This window comes from Coturnix japonica, chromosome 3 (genome assembly GCF_001577835.2).
Source record: "Coturnix japonica isolate 7356 chromosome 3, Coturnix japonica 2.1, whole genome shotgun sequence".
Classification (NCBI taxonomy): domain Eukaryota; kingdom Metazoa; phylum Chordata; class Aves; order Galliformes; family Phasianidae; genus Coturnix; species Coturnix japonica.
Genome location: NC_029518.1, coordinates 48,569,529 through 48,588,093, shown reverse-complemented (window position 1 = coordinate 48,588,093; position 18,565 = coordinate 48,569,529). Strand labels below are relative to the sequence as shown.

General features: G+C 38.9%; 1 long non-coding RNA gene across 1 annotated transcript in view; it reads left to right on the top strand.

Annotated features, from left to right (window-relative positions):
- The first annotated feature begins 7,897 nt into the window (after positions 1-7,897).
- Positions 7,898-18,565, top strand: part of LOC107311652 — a 64,067-nt gene continuing 53,399 nt past the window's right edge. The window contains exon 1 of the long non-coding RNA XR_001554178.2: positions 7,898-8,274. This is a non-coding gene — a long non-coding RNA (uncharacterized LOC107311652). The remainder of the gene's footprint in view (positions 8,275-18,565) is intronic.

Here is an 18,565-nt window from a genome sequence, read left to right as displayed (position 1 = left end):
ACATTCAGAATCATGGTGTGGTTTCCCACACCTATGCAATGGCCTCAAAAATCCTGGTGTTGGAAGAATGAAACATTTTGATACATGATGCTTAGATTTTGAAAGAAGCATTTTCATTCTTTCCTCTGTAGCCATGAGGACATAAGTACCGACTAAATGAAAACAAACTGCCAAATAAACACAGAGTTCCAGGAAAGAGTTTTTTATATATATTCATATATACATACTAATAAAAATTTTCCTTTTTATGAAACTTCCAACAATGCAGCAAAAATGTCAAAACAATGCAAGTAATGCATAAGAATGTTGCAGTATGTATTTTAAAAAAGTAGAACCAAGCTAGTTTGTTGTCTCTGAGTGAATCCACCTCATTCCAAAGCCACTTAATGTCCTCCTGACCTTCTGATCCTTTTTCCTCACCCTTCTGTTTGCCAACCTAACCTGCCACAAATTTCTCATGTTTCTGATGTGCTAAGCTAAAATATCTCAAATGCAAATAATTTTATTTCATTCTAAAACACTGTGAGAGGATGTAACAGTAGTGCTGAGGATGCTGTAGTTTAGAGATATAATTACTTAAGATGTGAATGTTTGCACTGGGGCCTCAGGTTCACAGTATCCTGCATGTACCCCGATTCTATGTTCCAAGCCATTGGTCATTACCAGCGAGTGCAATTTTTGTCAAAACCCCCTTTTTTCTTGCCACTTGAGTGATGAAAATGCCAAAGAATTTGTCTAGAAAAATTTTAGCCAGTGGTGTAATCCAGAGAAAATTTGCCAGGAAATCACTGCTGTTTGAATGTGAGTGCTTGCATAGCCAACTTGGATCAGAGAAGCTCAGGCAGCTTGAGTCCTAAGTGTTACCTGGTCACAGATAAGCAGAACACTAACACTCAAATCCTGTTATTCCAGTGGTTATCACAAGCAGTATAAAAGAGCTTTTATAGTGGAAAACTAAGACTCATTCCAGGCATCCAAATACCATGGTATTAATTAATGATCACATTTTAAGGAAGTTCTTGCACGAAAGAATTACTAAGAGAGCATGTGGCGACTCATTAAACAGAAATTCAGGTTTCATTCTTCTTTTTATAGCTTGCCCAGTGCTCATCTTTAATATTTAGGAGTTCTTCCAGAGTAATGGGAATTGAGGGGGAGGGATGCATATTTCTGAGTACACTGACAAGCTATTTCATTTACCATAAGCAATTTTTTTTTTTTTTTTTTTCCCCAAGAGAATTATGTTAGATGAATCTGATAACTGTTCAGTAACTGTGAGCACAGAACTGGATTTCTAGAATGGTAATTACTTTTGGGGTATTTTGCAACTGACTATAATATAATTCTGTGGGTGGCTATTCTGTGTCTTTTACATTCATGCTATCTTCTTGACAAATGCAGACTTGCAAGCTTTTTAAGGACTCAGAAAAAGTAGAAACAAATTTGGATGTTCTAAAACAGAGAGAAAGAAAATCAACAAATAAATCTGGGGAAATCAAAGATCTGTTGCTAGACTCTTTGGAGCAGAGACTGAGTTGGTCTTTATAGATGCTACAATACTGAAAGGAATAGTAATTCCAAGCATTTAATCATCTGGCATCCCAATTCTATCATCTTCTCCATGGTACTGAACAGTAAACTCATTAAGAGCCTCTCCTCAACATCCTGAAATTACCACTTAGCACCAAGAGTGATGTTATTTTTGCAGCATTGTGTTACAAATCTATTTAACTTTCAAATACTTATGCCCACTCTATTGTAAGCACATGGATTAGGGAGATCTTTACAAGGCTGTGTGAACATGTTTTGCTTTGTTTTGTTTCAACAAGGGGGCTCTTTGCTAGGTTGATATAAGAATTTTTCACTTGTCTGACTGTAGAGATGAAGTATAAATGCTTCCTGCAGATGAATATGAGTGTTCAGCTTAGCAGCAGTCCAAAATATGCTGGTTGTTTTATAGTTTAAAATTTGGTATAGCGGTAGGTGCTTCTCCTCACATTCCTCCCTCTTATTCAGGTGAAACAAATACTCCACTAGCTGGTTAAATGATTCTCACAGGTTCAGTGTTAATGCACATCATGATGCAAAGTGAGAGGGAGTTTCTTGGAGAGAACCAAGTCAGCACCAGGGCTGAAAACACTCAAGCAGCCCTTGGAGGTAATTGCTGTTATCCATTTGACCACCAAACTGCAGTAAGTGTTTGCTTAAGTGCTTGACTGCTGTTGAACCTTGAACTTTCAAGGACATTCCCAGTAGCAGATAAATGTGAGCGCAGGCAGCCATTTTTCACTGGAGGGGAATTTGCCACCAAAGGGTTAATGCTATCTGCTGGAGGCTTGGTGGCAGTTGAATGCTCACTGCCTCAGCCCTGGGGCCTTTCTTTTGGTTAGGAAAACAAGACCAGAACTCTTAAAGTGGAGGATAAAACGTTGAAAAACAGGTTTATTTTGCCAGTGTAGCAAAAATTACTGGATATCTGTTTACATCATTTGGGAAACTTTCATGGATGGTGACCCAAACCATCTTGACTGGATGGCTAAGTGTTCAGAACAAAGTATTGCAGAGCGAGAAGTGGCTGCTCTGGCTGGGTAACTGCCCCAAGGCATCTGACAAAAGATGGTTCTGCAAGGCTTGCAGACAGCCCCTACTAAATAATATCACTGACGGAGAGATTGACTTCATGGAGAGCAATCCTTTTTTACTCTCCTTTCTTCAGACTAATATTTTTACAAAGCCTTTCCCAAGGGCGCTCTCTATTCAGAGGGCATTGGGCAAACACCAGTGAGCCTGGGCCCTTGACTTTGGAAAGGCATGGGCACGTGATGTTAATGGCACTGCTTGTTGCGCATGAAATTTATCACGTATGTATGTTTTTTCGCAGAGCCAAGGCTATGATGAACTGTCAGCTAGTATAAAGCAGAAGAGGGTCAGATTTTACTGTTGCTGTGGATGCCTGACATTAGCTCCTCTGGAAACATTCAAGGATATTTTTGGTTCAAGATTAAGGAGTCACAAGATAAATTATTAACCGACTGAATCCCTCTTATTTTATGTATATGAGCAAACTGCACTACTGAAACAATATTCTGCACTCAGGGCTGTCAGTGGATATTCACACATTGTTCTTAATGTGTTGTTTCTTTCCTAAAGCAAAATTAGTTTAGATGTTTTAAACATGAACCTGATTTTACATCTTCATTTGCAGCCCAAAAGCCCATTATTGACAGGATGTGAATTTTCTTTCTACAGTGAAGCTGCAGGCCTGGATTTTCAGTCTTCACCTATTTTATTGTACAAAGTATGACATTATACTTGTCTAAAAAATGTTAATAAAAGAGCCTTGCTTGGTTTGAGCCTGTGCAGACTGCTTGCAACAGAACAAACATTGCCACTGAGTCTCATGCAACATTTTTTGGGATCTGGCTAAGATTATCTGAAGAGCTGTTAATTTTGACTTTGTTTAGTTTAAAAAGGAAGAAATGCAAATATAGAGGAGACAATGCCTTAAAGCAGAGAAGAATACCAGGTTACTCATATAAGAAAAACTTGTCTCCTTGTCTGCACTTCCAGCTGGATCTCTGCACAGAAAATTGCCAGATGATTTAAAAATGGTTGAAATCTTTGCTAAGACTGACCCCAAACCCGGATCCTGAATTCCTTTTGATAGTGCTCTGCAGCTTCCTAGATAATGAAGCAAAAGAATTCTCCTGAATGCTCCTGGATGACCTGCACTGCACGAGGGAAGGACTAGCTGATTTTATCAAGTGATGCTTTCCTTGCTCTTATCTTAGAACACAGTGTCTCATTTTTCCACCTACATTTGTTATGGTGATCCCTGGTTTCCTCTCACCTCCTCTACCCTTCCCTCCCCCTCCCCAGTAGCCGTAAAACCAAAGGGAGAAGGAACCTTTAAGGAGTGGTGTAATTATTAACAAATTTTGATCTCGGGAAGGAGGGCAACCAAAGTATTTCCTGTTTCCTATAATTAAAGACTCAAGACTCTGTTCTGCTGCACACACAAGTTGTTTATTTTTAATGTGCACTCTGTGAAATATAATCCTGTGTTTTATTTCTATATCTTAGGCCAAATTCATAATTGGTGTAAACAGCCGCTACTCAACTGACAAGTAATAAAATGGGGACAGAGGAAAACAAAGGTTATAAGGTTTCATTTGCTTACAGCAGAAGTACATTTGTTCTGTTTGTTCTTTCGCTTTACCTCCCTGTGATCTTGGGAATAAGAAAAGTGGAGAAAGGGAAGTCTCTCAACTACACTGAAGTTGAAAAATTTGGCTGTACAAGCTAAAATGAACTGGGAAATCCATATATACATGGGGCAGGTCATGGACACTCAACTGTATATACTAAAGATGAATATATATCCTGCTGCTAGAACTTCCCCCAGTCTACTAGAGCTGGAACCTCTATAAGGACTCAAATACTGAGTTAGAAAAATGAAACATTATAATCTGAAATGACCTAAATAATTGCATTGAAAGATTCCCACGCATATCACTGAGCATACCACTGAAACTCAATAAATAAACAAGGTGCATGCAGATTTTAGTGTAATTTATGGGATATCTTTGCCTTCCTGTGTGCTTAAATATGGGATTAGTTGTAGCATGTTTTGAACCATTCCTCCTTTTGATCCACACTTGAATTTATTGCTATTGAGGATAGTCACATCTCTAAACACAGAATACCAATGCATTCTGTCACAGAAAGGCTGTCATTAATGCAATACAGTATTGGAAAAGGGGGCAAATAACTGGTGGTCAGAGGAGTACAAGTGTGACTGTAAGTGCTCCTAGTAGCTTCTTTTTGTTTGGTAACCCCACATTCCATCATCTAGGGCAATGAGATTGTACACATTCTTCTTATACATATTCATATCCTTTCTTGGAAAGGAGGCCTGGAAAAAGATAATATTGAATATTTACTTCTCACTTTATCATTTGTGCACTGCTCATATTTTTTTATTTTTTTATATTTCATTTTATTTGACACTATAGAGTTTATATGCCCACTGTGTTGCCTGCAAAGAAACCCATTTATGAGGTTTTGTCCCAAGAGGAGTCAGATCTGCTCTGCAGCACAAATGTTATGCAGAGCATAAATGTTTCTGCACTTTAGCAGATCTTTCACAGTGATGCTTGCGACTTTGACTCTCACCTGCTCGTATTTGAGTAATTTCTCTTTACTGCCTGTGTATTCATTTTGGCAGCCTAGGTCATTTGTTCTTTTTTACCCTCAAAACACTGAAGTTAATTCATCAGCAAAACTTATGCCTCCCTGCCTCGTTTAAACTCACAGCTGAGTGATATTGATTTCATAGAAAACAGGAAAGGAATCTTCAAAGCAGCAAAATCAAAGTGGAACTCACTAACTATGACTCAACAGAACAAAATTTTGGTGCAAAAGTAAATTCCACCTTTTTGGTTGCAGCATAGATGATTGAAGTGAACTAATTAGTGCCAGCTTGAGACTTACAAGTTAATAAAATAAGGACATAATGATTAGAAAACTTTGACTGCATAACTGGCATTTTTTCCCATTGCCTTAGAGAAGATCTTGCCCTGGGTTTCTATTTGGATTTGTTAAGAATATGAAAGCCAAGGAGTACATCCTCATTGACACACTGCTGCCCCAATGATGCAGACTTTCAGGGATGCACCTAGCAGCTGCATGACTTTAGAAGCACTATTCTCATTGGTACCTAAAATAGAGGAATTTTTAGGAGGTGAATTGCAAGGCTGGGTTCAGTACCCAGCCATACCCTCAAATCAGAGAATTTGGCTGTGTGGACTTTTCTGAAAACAAGCAGAAAAGACCTCATTGCTTCAGCCTGCTGCTCATTGAATGTTGAAAGACAAGTTTCACAGTTGATGCTTCTCTGTTCAGAGACAGTAATTTCACATACCTTAATCTGTGGATTTTTTCCAAAAATAAGGATATTGATGACTAATTTTTTTTTTCATGTGTTCTCTTTGTAGTCAATCTAACTTGTGCATTTATGATGGTTACCGACTGGGAACTACTGTTCTGGAAAATGTTAGTTGATTTCTTCTCCAGTCTGTCTACTATCTCAAGAATCTGGAAGACATGAAATACTGTATAAGAACATTCAAAGATGCTGAGATTATCCATGCTGCAAAAGCTGCTATTATTCTTCATAGTTCATGGTATTTTTTCTTTTTATTAGTAGAAATTCTGTGCATTTTAAAACTAATTTAGAATAGTCAGAAAACCAGATTAGCAGAGGTCTCTTTCTGGTATTGAATTACTCTCAGAAGGTCATTCCAGAGCATATTCATTACTGATACAATCCACAAATTCATAAAAACATGTCAATCACTGAACTGTTTATATTGAGAGATACAATTGAAACTGTACCATATTATTCAATAAAATTACTAAATTACTAGTCTTTTTATTTATTCATTTAAGCTGTGGTCTGCAAGTAGAACTGCTGAGAGATATTCCTATCTTTCTGAGATTTCATGCTTGAACTGTTTGGGCTTTCAAGTAATCTTATTTCACATAAAATTATTTTATTATAACTTAAAGAAAAAGAAAAAAAATAAAAAGAAAAAAGAAATAAGACACCAGTGAGGAAGGCATTGGTAATATTTTAAAATCAAAAACATGCATTTGCAAACATGCATCTTCCCCCTGAGGGACAGTAGTTTTATCTCCTCCTCTTTCAGTGCTGGCATAAAACAAAAGTTAGAAAGAGGCTCCAGAAAATGGCCTGAGTAAACATGATCTAGCGATTCTTAGGGAAAGGCCAGGTGTTTCTCAGCTACTCAGGGATGTTGTATATCTTGCCAAATTTGGGACGGAGCCTGGTTGTTTCTCTGCTGCCCATTGTAACTCAGTTTAGCTCTCTTGTCCACATGCTGGTCCCATGCTGTGAGACCCTCAGTGACAGTCTGGGGACTGCGTGGTAATGAGAATCCCCAGAAACTAAAGGGATAAACCAACCTATGGTGGTTTGCAGGTGTTCCCTGTCATAAGAGAGAGACTCAGCCAAAGAATGAGAGGCAGCAAGGATAGCCGGCTTCATATGGAAATGGCAAGGGAAGTGCTTCTCCTGGGGCTTTCTAACCCTTCCTTGTAACTCTCATTTCTTTCTTTGGATTGTACTTTTTTCTCCTGCAGTAAAAGTAGACAACGGTGCCCTGGCTTTAGTATCTCCATGTGCAGCTAACTCCTTTGTGTACACAGGTTCATGTTCACACACGTGGGTATACAGCAAGATATTGGTGGATTAGACAAGTGCAGACCATCTCCCAGCAGACAGGATCAAAAGATGGCTGCTTTAACTCCATATTATCTACTCCTCGGTGTGCAATGTACTTGCCTTCTCAAAGTGGATATCATGTAGCTTGCACTCTGAAATATACAGGAAATTAGTGTGAGGTTTACTGTATAGGAAATTTGGGCACTGCACTCTATTCTCAGTAGTGTTTGATACATGAACCCATGCAAACCTGTGTCACTCATACTGAGGATGTTTGAGCAGGGAAGAACTATGCTCCCTGAGGGAAATTAGACAGCTGTTCACTCATAAGGCTGAAGCTTAAAGGAACAGTTTTACTTACTGTTAATTCTTTCCATTTACCAGTGCTTCCATTTGTTTAGTGTTAGAAAATAATGGTTAAAATGTGGTTCTGATACAAAACCATGGAGACTATATAAGGATGTTTTAGCTAAGAGTATTCTTTTAACAAACTAGAAAATGAGATTAAAGAAAAAAGTTCCATTTTGCTAGGAATAGTTTTCCACTGTGTAGAATAATGAATTACAAGTTTCCAAAATGAAACAGAGCCCTGGAGCTGCTTCATCTTTGTCCTTGAAACTTCTGTAAAGCCTGAATCAAGTTCTAAAGGAAACTTTTCTCCCCCTTCATTGTATCTGAGCTTCTCAGAATCACATACACACTTTTCTATTTTTACTTTCCAGCCTGGGCCCACTTCCAAATGTGAAACTGTGGGATTCCTGCACTCCTACATATGTAAGACCCAGACTGAACTCAAAGGTCTGACCAGTTTACCTCCGCAACCAGACTACTTTCTTCATAGTGCACAACTGAAATTGGAGACCATTCAGGTTTCCTTACATTAAAATAGTTCAGAAGGAACATTTACATCTCCTAATGAAAGACTGCAGAATGGAGTTGAAATTAAGTTATTGGAGTTCACAATTTGTCTTGGCACAGAGCCTAATCCAGTTTATAATCTAATATCTATGCTGGAGTCCCTGCATTGGGTAAGTGTGAGCTGTCTTCCTTGTCCTGCTCAGAGCTATTGAGTGCTTTGGTGTTTTTTCTCTGCTTTGTAAAACATCAGTGTGGTGGCAAGACATTTTTTTTTCTTTGTTATTTGAAGAAGAAAGATTTTGTCAATGTCTTTTGCCTTGCAAGGGATGATGAGCCTGTCTGCACGCTGGGCTGGTGTGGGGGAGGAAGGAGAGCAGAGCTCCCTTCCCCCAGCTGCTGTTTGTCTGACGCAGAGCTTGTACTTCAGTTGTTATCAGCTGCTTTGGTAAGATCACAATGTGCTCAAATTGCTCTGAAGGTTAAAATATGTTGACTGTTTTTTCTTCAGCTACCAACGCAAAAGGCTAGCTAATAGCATCACTGGCTGTCAAAAGCAGCCAGCTCCTGCATTTCTCATGATAATGAAACACACTGGAGTTTTTCATGGCTTATATACATCATGATACCTGTGCTGTGTATGTCACATCAAGGATAGGAACAACAGGCATGCAAGCCAATAGATCCATCAAGACTTGCAAACAAACACACAGAATTGCCTTGCTCTGTGAATTATTTGGTTTGTATTGATTTGCAATGATGTATAGCAGGAGATGAGGGCTTTTAATTTTGAACCTTTTTCTACTAGTCCTTCTCTGAACCTCAGTTTCTGTAACAGATATGCTGCTGTTTCTTTCATTGACATCCTTATTGTCTTCGAATCCCAGTTCAAGAGCAATCTTTTGTTTGACCTCTGACTTCTATAAGTCTCTCCAGTAAAACATTTAAATACAAAGGCTGCTCCAAAAATAATGCCTCCCATTTTATTATGCTGGCTCATGATATCAGTGGGTGATGTTGGTAGTATGACAGTAGAAGGTAAACCTTCTCACCAATATTCCTTTACATTTTGTTGCCATGCGACAGATGGCAGCAGAGGAGCAGTCTGACAAAATGGTGTCTGACGTGGAAGAGCAGATGAAACAAAGATGTGTCATTGAATTCCTTCATACTGAAAAAAATATACCATTGCTTCACGGCTATCAAACAGTGGATGCTATCACAGTTGTGTGGATAATGTATTTCAGTAGTGGTGTCAGCAACATGAAAGACAAGCCATGTTCCACACATCCATGCAGATTTTTACTAGTGTGACATACAGGCTTTTGTTTATTGCTAGTGAATATATATATAGCTAACGGTGGTGATAATGTTGAAAAATAGTGTTTTGTAGCTGAGAGTTTGCACTTTCAACTAGTGTTATTATGCTATTTGTACATGCTATAGTTTCCACAGAAATAAATAGGGGGCTTTCCTTTTGGAACAACCTATACAGAACTCCTTAAACCCACCAGGTCCCCATGGTCAGTTCTATTATCACAAGCTCTCTTTTCTTGTGTCTCAGCTTCAAATATCTGTAGATGAAAACTGTCTAAAAATAGGTGTTACGCAGTCATCAATCTCCAAAAAGTTCAGTTTTGGAGCATTTGTATACTGTGTAGGAGATTCCAGTTGAGATCCTTTTTCCAAGTGTGTTTTGAAATGGTGTCTAAATTGTCAGGAAAGTGCCTGTACACAAATGCTCTCCTGGGATGTGTTTTCTTCCACTGTACAGTTTAAACATATGTACAAATAATACAGTTATGTATACTGAAATGGTCCTGGGGATTTGGTTGACCCTCAGCTGAAAATGGGTCAGCAGTGTGCCCAGGTGTACAGTGGCATCCTGACTTGTACCAGAAGTAGTGTTGCTAGCAGGAGCAGGGAACTGATCATCCCTCTGTATTTAGCACTGGTTGAATACTATGTTCAGTTTTGGGCCCCTCACTACAAGAAGGACATTGAGAACCTTGAGTTTGTCCAAGGACAACAAAGCAGGTGAGGTTCCTGGAGCACAGGTCTTATGACAAGTGGCTTAAGGAATTGGGATTGTTTAGTCTGGACAAGAAAAGGCTCATTGCTACAACTACCTGGAGGGAGGTTGTATAAAGTTGGATGTCAGCTCTTCTCCCATGTAAATAGCAACAAGACAAGAGGGCAAGATCTCAAGTTGCATGAGGGGAGATTCTGGTTGGATACTAGGAAAAAGCTTCTCTGAGAGAGTGATTAGGTGCTGGAATGGACTGCCCAGGGAGGTGGTTGTGTCACAATCCCAGCAGATGTTCTAGAAGCATTTAGAGATTGTACTAAGGGGCATGGCTTAGTGTGGCAATATTGGTGGTAGGTGAATGGTTGGACTGGATGATCTTGGGGGTCTTTTCCAACTGTAGTGATTCTATGATTTTATGATTCTGTTCTATACCCTCATGACCCTTGAGATGGAACTACATCCAGGAATACCAGCTTTCAGGTAGCAAAGCTCTTAGTATTTAAATGATAAGTACTTAAATAAACTGCCAGCACAATCCATATTTAAGTCCATTCCTATAAATTCATGTTCATACTCATTTGCAAGGTGAATATAGCCTGAAGAAACAGCCTATCTTTCATACATCTATTCTACCTCAGGATAACTTATAGAACAGTCAGTGGGCAAGACATTTCCTTGGGAGATGAAATACAAATCCCCTTGTGCTGAGGAGGGATTTTAACCCGAGTTTTGTTCAGTCTCCATAAAATCTCTAGTAGCAAGTCTACTGTGAAAAAATGTCACTTCTGCTGTTTCCTTTAGTACCAGTGTGGATTTAGCTCTTTATTTTTCTTTGTTTATTGCATGCGACTGTAAATGAAATGTTTCAGAAATGTCAGAACAGTTCACTTAGAATTTCCATTTTCTTTTTCTTTGGTTGATAGTGTTGAGCAAAATATAACCTTTGCTATCAAGTCATTTTGGCATTCCTGGAACAACTTATTAAGAGTACGTGCCCAGTTTTACCAAGAAACTGTAGTCATAATCTAGAAAAAAAGCAGAACATCAACAACAGCAAAACCCTGCCAGTGATCTATTATGAAATTTAACCTCTTCTCAGCAGAAAGATCTTGTTTCTCTGGATAAGTTTACCCTGTTTTCATCACACAAAAACTTTGAATAGATTATTTAGAAGTACTAATTTAAATCCCAGTAGTGCTTGGCTCTGTCCTCATTTGTCTCAGGCAAATACATGGATGTCTGGACTTCTTTTTAACTTTAAAACGTCTGTACAGAGAAAAAATATTCAGTGGTCCTTATTGCAGTCAGCATAGATCAAAATGTTCTTGATCTAAATTACACCTACTCAATTAGATGAAGTGTAAAGATTCTGTGGTGCTACAACTGCATAGCAGAAATTATTTACTTTCTTTCAAGAGTACTGTAAGTATATATCACAGCACTAAACTGATTTGGTACCAAATCCTTTCATGTGAATTTGATCAATGATTATTTTTGTATTTAAGCTGCGTACATGTTGGATAATATGTATGTATGTTCATAAGGCAGCAGTTAATATAGAGCTAGAGGTTTTGCTGTGTGCTCATTGGCTGGAGCAAATTGGAGAACGATAGCTGTCTGAGGCACTTTCTAGCTGTATCATCTGAAGTTCACAGACAGTGAGAAAAAACTGAATCATAAACTCTTGGGTGAGATTCTGAGGGAGGAAAAAGAAACTGTAGCTGATATGTTTTAGAGGTTCAACTAGATATTCTTTTTAGGAAAGTAAGATTTCTAGACCTCTTATAAATAGAAGGCCACATCTCAGCTTGATTACTTCAAAACAGCTTCCTGCAACCTCCCACTAGGAAGACAAGCAATTAGTATAATCACGGCAATAAGTCAAAGATACTTAAAATTGAAACTTGTGTAACAATTTTTTCCCCTCTTAAATCTCTGCTGGGCTATAGAAAAAGAACAGTTTAATTTATATTGCTCTAGCTGAAAACATACTAAGGTTTTCTTTTCTTGACAAAGTTACAAGGTATGGTGGCTATTTGGGTGCCTTTTAATATGAGGTATAATCATGCAGGTAGAAATGTTGCCAACCAAATTGAAAGTAAGAATCCTCACTGTGAGTCAATTTGCTAGTAATAAAGGTGACTCAGGAGAGGAGTCTGCCTCATTTTTCCATCAGGGATATTCCAAGAACCCAAGGACTACGGTCAGGAAATATAAACACATTTTTGAAAAGCTTGAGAAAAGAATGAGCTAGCCCCCTCTTTTGGTTAACTGATAAACACTACTAGGAACTGGTACTAGTTAAACTGCAGATCCTGAAACTCTTCCTCTTATCTCATATATTAGCCCATTATAAGATATCACTTATGCACATAGTTATTGGATCTCCATGGTATGTTGGTGCTGTTTCTAAATTTAGACATCCTAGTTAAATCAAGATTTTGAGTGTTAGGATCCAGGCTCTCTACCCATGCACAGTCTGCCTCTGTTTAGAGGCAGATACCACTTTCTAGGACAAGAACCTCAGAGATGTATAGAAGATCCTCCCAGCACAGAATCTGTAGGGGTAGTTTAAATATGGGAATAATTTACTGTACTCCACCATGAGTCTGGAAAGACATGGTAAAGCACAACTATTTAAAGAATTTGTGGAAAAAAATATCTGTTTTTGAAACCCCAAAACCCAAAGAATACTTAGCATTAAGCTCACCACCTCGTGTTTCTGCTAAATAGAAGAGATTGATGACAAAATTTAGCCATGACAGAAGCCATTAATGATTCCCTGTGAATTCTAGAGGTACCTGTAATTTTTTAAAAACATAATAAATATAAGTTCTCTATATAAGTAATGTTGAAAAAGCTACTTGTACCTTGCAGGAAATGTTGGGAAAAAATGTTTTCTATTTTCATGCTTCCCATTATTTTAATGAAAGTCTCAAGATAAAAAAGTCTAAAAAATTTTCCTCTTCAAGCAGAAAAAGGGCCTTCAGTATTAACCAAAGCATTACATTATGTTTAAATGTGTAAATATGCACGTACATACAGTGAAAATTAAAAAAGCAACAACAAAAAAGCAACCAAAAAGACAAAGCTGAACCAAACAACTGACTTATATAGAAATCACAGATGTGTATAATAATTGTTTTTATTTTCATTTCTCATAATATTGCCAATCAAGCAGGCTTTTCTAAAAATATGCCTAGATCTAAGAGCATTTAGGTAAAGTATCTGTTACCAAGAGTGGGTTTACATAAATTTTTACTTTTCTCACCAAGATTATCAGTGATAATTTTGTGTATCATGTATCATGACCTATTCCAGTTGTGTTGTATCAAGAAACTGTCACATCTAGACCTTTCCTCTTTCTGAAGAACCTACTCCTTAATCTGCCATCTGAAATCATTTGCCCAGCCAAAAACTTATCAAAGAACTAGTATTTGTACTGTCTGAAGTAACACATCTCAGATTGTCTGAAACAGTACAAAATGTAAGCTTCAGCGGCAAATTAAAAGTTATTAACTTGGGAAGTAAAGTGCTGCCAGAGAGGCTGTAAACCTGTCTCAGACTTCCTGAATTTGTTCATACAACTAAAAGTCACCTGGAACTGGATTTTGGCAAGAGCACTGTGCTTAAAGTACTGATCCTAGATTTCTCTAAGTGAGCAAACAGAGCAAAAAAAAAAAAAAAAAAAAAAAAAAAAAAAAAAAAAAAAAGCAGTATCAGGATAGGAAACCTGGTGTGGGAAAGAGAAATATGGGTCAAAAAGAAAGTAAGTCAGACTGCAAAATGTCAATATGAGCCATTTTTGTGAAAAGGACCTTTGCTGGGAAAGGGTTTCTGAACCTGCAGACATCATAGTGATGTTAACTGCAAACTGTCCCTCTTACTACTTCCAGCAAATGTGAATATGGCATTTTTAATGCTCCCTCACATTTCTTATACAAGCCCTTGCAAACATTCAGGTGAAGGTTTTGGAGGTTACAGACCTCCAAAGCTGTGCAGCTCTATGTAGAATTACCAAGAATTACCCCCTGTGGGTGACCCTGCTTGGATCCTTTATAGGTATTGAACTGGTGGTCAAAACCAGTAGCACCTTACCAATACTGCAGGAATTTATGAGGTAACTGGTTGAAGTACTGAGTAACCAGGTCAACTGTAGGTTTCCATGGCACATTGTCCCATGTTCAGACCATTCTGATTCAGAACCATCATTCTGCATTGCTTTCTAGGGGAAAGTTCCTCTAATTAATGAAACTAATTAAATGCCCAACACATTTCTGAGTTAGACAGCTGTTCCTTTTTAATTTACACAAAATTAATAGAGTGACTGTGTGGGCACATCAAATGCTCAGGTTTTTGTTTGTTTCTTTGGTTGTTTTTTTTGTTTGTTTGTTTGGTTTTTTTTCCACTTGACAGCTTGATAGTCTTATTTTAAGGCACCTGGCAGACAGGCTAATCTGTAAGGGTTGAGGTGCTGGGTGGTTGTCCTAGTTTTGGCTGGAACAGAGATAATTTTCTTCATAGAGGCATGCATGCTGCTGAATTTTGGAATTGTGATGTACATAGTGGTGAGAAAACACTAATATATTTTCCTGCTGTTGAGGGCTTGCTTTGCAGGGGAGTTGGGCTCAATGAGGACTCTTCCAGCCCCTACAATTCTGTGATTTGGTGATATTAGTTGTTGCTATTTAGACTATGAGTCAGAATAAAAGCAAAGTACATCCTTCCCCCCCACCTCTCCCCCACCCCCCCGCCTTTTTTTTTTCCTTCCCTTTAATAACTTGCAATTTCTTCGATAAATTTGTCTCCTTTCTACACGTCAAACACAGCACAGCTTGTTGCTCTTGCTGCTGACACTGATCCAGCATGAGCTGGAGGGCATGTAATCAGAAGTTTATCTTCAGGTTTGCAGTCAGATGGCCCCTCATAGATGTCAAGGACATTTGTTCCTCCTGCCTTCATAGCTTGACAAAAAGAATGCTGCAGATGTGGAACAGGACACCTGCCATCAATTTTGCACACTTATCATTCAACAGAGAGAGACAGTGCACCCTGCATGGTGCTTGGAATGTCTATTGAAAAGGGACAAAAGAACCACAGAAGCCTCAAGTTTGTTGGGTCATTTTAATTTGAACTACTGCTTGTGGGGATGTAGAGGGGCAGTGGATGTTTTTCCTACAGCTCCATACTTTCTCTAATTCAGCAGAACATTGCATCAGGAGTCCTGCAGACCCCTGAGTTAGCTATCATCATATAAATATATTTATTCTAGGATATATAATCAATGTGTCGAATTAAGTGGAAACGGCCAGGAGTGTAAGCTTCTTGAACTCGCATTTTTAACTGAATGCATCATAATTTAGCTGTGCATTATCCAGACTGTGAAGAGCTGTCATTTATCCACATTACTGTATTCACTTTCAAATTTTCCTCTAGCTGCAGCTTCTCTCAGGGCATGCTCCAGAGGAACCAGAAACAGGCCCAGCAGGTGCCAGCCACTCTCAAGCACACACCTGCTGCCTCTGCCCAGAAAACACATAGTCCTGTGTGAATTTATAAACAGGATGGGTGAGAAGGGCAAAGGAGATTTACATCCTCTCAGTTAAATTTTTATTTCTATGTGTCTATCTCTGCAGGCATTAAGGCAGACATCTCTATATGTTATGATCTCACCTTGCACTACCTTTTGTTTTTCATTAACCACCATTTTCTAAATGGCATTTGTTAAAGACTGCATCAGCCAGTGTCTTCTCTTCTTCCTCACATGAGAGGTGAAGATCTGGATCAAATGAAATAGAGCTGATAGAGCATACTGAGAAGGGTAAACCATTGCAGGGAGAAAGGGGTCAAACTGATGAGTGAAAATTAATGCTGAAATTCTCTCCTGGAAGGAAGGAGAGCAGAATCTGTTCCTATGTTCAAACCACACAGCATCTTAATGTGAGTTCTGCAGTACCAAAGATGTTGAAGGTGACTTTCTGCAGCTAAGAAAACTTGTATGCTATCAGTGGTCAGTGTAATATGTGTGATGTGAGAAAGAGAACATAGAAACAACTGGGTGTCAATTTTAAACTTGGATTTTTACTGTGTCCATTTCTGGGCTCCCCAGTACAAAAAAGACAGGGATCTCTTTGAAAGAGCCCAGCGGAGGGCCACAAAGATGGTGAAGAGTCTGGAGCATCTCCCCTATGAAGAAAGGCTGTGTGAACTGGGACTGTTTAGCCTTGAGAAAAGAAGGCTGAGAGGGGACTTGATCCAGGTTTATAAATACCTGAGGTGTGGGAGCCATAGAGGCGAGGCTGGTCTCTTCAGTAGTGTGTGGGGACAGGACTAGGGGTAATGGGATAAAACTTCAGCATAGGAAGTTCCACATGAATGTGCAGAAGAACTTCTTTACAGTGAGGGTGACGGAGCACTGGAACAGGCTGCCCAGGGAGGTGGTGGAGTCTCCTTCTCTGGAGATATTCAAGACCCGACTGGGCACCTACCTGTGTGATGTGGTGTAGGGAACATGCTTTGGTGGGGGATTGGACTCGATGATTTCTAGAGGTCCCTTCCAACCCCTACAGTTCTGTGATTCTGTAATTCTGTGATTTGAAAACAGTGTAATATCATATATTCTGAACAGCTGTGTAGTTTAGGGCTGCACAACACAGTATGTAGTATGCCAGTGAATGTTCATTCTGGTTAGAATCTCTGGCCTATGGGCTGTTCTTTCAGAGGATACAGAGAGCAAGGATGGTGCAAGTCATGTGAGAGTGATACTTGGATTTTAGCTAGATTCTTGCTATTAGCAAGGTGTTGGACTAGTATTGTTGAGATTGTCTGTAATGACTTGTATCTCTGAACAGGAGTTAGAGACTCTACTGTCTGACAGAGGACCGTCTTTAAAATCCTCACAGTGTGTACATGCCATGTCCCACTTCACTGCCTGCCTTGCAGCCTTACAGAAAAAGGCATCCCCTACCACATATCCCAATATTGCCATAATCCAACTCCTGAACTAGCATGAGACACTGTGCAGTACGAAGGGGACTCTGTACTAAGCTGAATCTACAGCTGTATAAATTAAATGTTTGGCACTGCCAGATCTTATTCAGGTGGAAATTATTTTTTCATATGAGGTATCTCATTAGTTTCAGTAAGACAGAATAATAGTTGAAAGACAAGATGATTAAAAAGACATGCAGGGTGACAAAGAAGAAATGTTAGTTATTACAAAAGCGTGGCTTGGGGTCTCTAGTGTTCAAAAGAGTGATGAGTGCATTCCAGCAAAACGTCCTGAGTGGGAGGGAGGAGAATATGATCTAGAGCAGATGTATGGTGGTGGCTGTTGCCTGTAGGTCAGAGTCAAATGCCAAGTGATAGACAAAAGGCATCCACACTCCCCTTCTATACAATGAAGAGGAGTGCATTTCTGGAGCACAGGTACTTGCTATTTGGTTGAATTCATTATCACAAGAGGTTCCACAATAAAGCAGGATGTAAATTTGATGCCATCAGCCAGGCCATGAAAAAACATGACTGATAAAGGACAGATTATTTTTGCATTCAAGGTCAAGCATTTAAAGAGCTGTTTTGCAAAGACAGTGGAAAATTACAGAAGCAGGATTTTTGTTGGACACTTCAGCCTTTTCAGCTCTGCAGTGAAAGAAAGAGGTGAAAAATCAGTCCCTGCTTGTGACTATTTTCTAATTCTGTCAGCATTCTGGACTCATGTTACAGGTCTGCTGTATATTTTTCTTTATAATCATTTTAAAGGATGAATTCTGTGGGATGTGGAACATGGAAGTTTGTCCATGCTGAAGATTCAGTTTTTCTTCTTTCATGATACATGCGTAACAGTCTTTACTCAGCCCCTGCACAGACATGGAAGTATTTCTCAGCACTGTCCTGAGAGGCTTCCTTTTAGAAATACATGTTTTGCCTCCCTGCTTCCCCAGTCCTTGGCTTTTCAGCTGAAACTGCCAACAAATTATTGTTGAACACTTTCCAGACAGCAGTAACTTTCAGTCCCCAGTTTATAATAATGCAAAATCGGTATTCTGCTGTCAACCCCTGGTTTGTAATAATGCAAAATCAGTGTTCTGTTGCTGGAATGTCTTATTCATTATGGGCTGTGTCCAAATCACTTGAATTTGAAGATGTGGTGATGCACATCAGCTAATCTGTCAGAAACTGCCTCATAAATGTGCAATTTGCCATACCAGCAACATGTGATTTATGAAACCTCCTTTGCAGACCAAAATGCAGGTTGGTTTATTCTATGGAGTTTAAGAAATATAAACTCTCATCCACAGATAAAACTCGAAGGGAAATATACACCTAATTCTATAAGACACAACTGAAAATTTCCAACTGTTATTGCTGAAAACAATATGTCTTCATAAACATAATACTGGTTCAAAAAGTTTGTCCTGTCTTTCTCTCTCTCT